Source organism: Pteropus vampyrus, unplaced genomic scaffold, assembly GCF_000151845.1.
Source record: "Pteropus vampyrus isolate Shadow unplaced genomic scaffold, Pvam_2.0 Scaffold896, whole genome shotgun sequence".
Classification (NCBI taxonomy): domain Eukaryota; kingdom Metazoa; phylum Chordata; class Mammalia; order Chiroptera; family Pteropodidae; genus Pteropus; species Pteropus vampyrus.
Genome location: NW_011889677.1, coordinates 32,265 through 34,234, shown reverse-complemented (window position 1 = coordinate 34,234; position 1,970 = coordinate 32,265). Strand labels below are relative to the sequence as shown.

Here is a 1,970-nt window from a genome sequence, read left to right as displayed (position 1 = left end):
CTAGGGATTTATAAATTTAATTTTGCCCCCAAATCAATACTGGGTTTGTCGATTTTTCTCTCTTAGGCATTTGTTTTCTGTTTTATTTTTTTCCTGCCCCTCTACTTTTTCTTTTCTTCCTTCAACTTTATTTGGGTTTAATTCGTTGTTCTTTTCGAAATACTTGAAAGTACGTGGATATTGGAATTATTTATTTTTCCAGCTTTTCTTATTTTCTAATAAAGGAATTTCAAGTCATAGATGTTCTCGCAAGCCTGATTTAGCTGTAATATACTTTTATAAAAACTTGCGGTAAAAATCACGACATAAAATTTACCATTTTAATCATCTCTCGGTTTACAGAATATAGTTAGTGTTAACTATAGTCACATCCTTGGGAAACTTATCTCCAGGACGTTTTCATCTTGCAAACCTGAAACTCTACCCATTAAACGGTGCTTCCTCCCCGCCTCCCAGACCCTGGCATCTTCCTTTCTGTCCCTCAGCATTTGATACCCCTCGAATCTCCTTCCTTTCCAAGGCTGGAGGGATGCACCACATTTTCCTTATCCGCCCGCCATCGCTGGACCCGAGCGTCGCCTCTGCCTTTTGGCTGCTGTAAATAGTGCAGCCGTGAGTACGGCGCGCCACGCCATTTCCTGATACGTCGTCTTTTCGTTATTAATAAGTTCAGATGTTTTTAATTTTTACGATTACGTTCTTTGATCTGCGGGTTAAATTTCCAAACGTCTGCCTATTTTCTAGTTATAGTTCTGTTACTTATTTCTAGCGTAATGATACTGTAATAAGAAACATATCCTTTGTGATTTTAATATTTTGAAATTTGTTTAGACTCAACTTCGGGCTTTCCTGCCCTGTGATTAATTTTGACAAAATTTTCTTTGTACACTCGTCATATCGTTTATCGAGAGAAGTGTGTTAAATAATACCCCACTGTGATGAAAAATGTGTCTTTTGTAGTTCTGCCAATTCTCTATAAGTTTTGAAAACATATGACCAAATACATTCTAAATTTCGAATTAAATTTAGAATTTATTCCTAGCAGGTTTTTTTGTTTGTTTGATTACTTGACCATGAATTCTTTCTTTTCCTTTAGTGATACCACTTTTCCTAAAATCCTAAAATTATTAATATAAGTGCACCAACTGCCTTTAAAAAAAGTTATATGTATATAACTTTTATATATATATATATTTTTTAGGCAAGACGACCCTTGGTTGACCTCACAGATTGCAAGGACCTTGTCAGCTTACAATCCCTTATTTTTTATTTTTTATGCCTACGGCACCTGGTCTTCCTAGGTGGTCTCCCATCCGAGTACTCACCAGGCCCGACCCTGCTTAGCTTCCGAGATCAGACGGGATCGGGCTTGTTCGGGGTGGCGTGGCCATAGACTAACAAGTATTTTTTTTTGCTTTAGAATACTTTTGGAATCACAGGGAAGTCAAAAAGACAGTAGAGGGCGTCCCCCGTACCCACATTGCCCTGCCCTGTCACTAGCATCGTCTGTGGGACCGTCGTGGAGGATGGACCGGTACTGACTCGTGACTATCAAGTGCAGTCTATGCTGCACTCAAATATTCTTACTTTTTACCACCATCCCTTTTCTGCTCCTTTGCTGTTAAATTTGACCTTCGTATCTCTTCAGGCGCTTTTGGATTCGATAGCTTCTTAGACTTGCCCTGTTTTCGATGACCCTGACGGCTCTGAGCAGTACCGCTCAGGTATCTTATACGACATCCTTCCGTTCAGGCCGGCCTGGTACTTTTCTCGTGGTTAGACAGAGGTTATGGGCTTCGGTCAGTAAACTCGTAGGGAAAAGTGCCAGTCCCCATCTCATACCTGGGGCCCCACACTTAATGACCGTCGCTGTTCCTCACCGGCGAGTTATACTCCGTCTCCAGGAGGGGGCAGCATCTGACAGATGATCTGTCATTTCTTCATTTATTTAGTCATTCATTTATTTACAT

General features: G+C 40.3%; 1 non-coding gene across 1 annotated transcript; it reads right to left on the bottom strand.

Annotated features, from left to right (window-relative positions):
• Positions 1 to 1,276: 1,276 nt before the first annotated feature.
• On the bottom strand, positions 1,277 to 1,395 carry LOC111734246. Its single transcript, XR_002778386.1, has one exon. It is a non-coding gene; the product is annotated as a 5S ribosomal RNA (ribosomal RNA).
• Between the last annotated feature and the right edge of the window lie 575 nt (positions 1,396 to 1,970).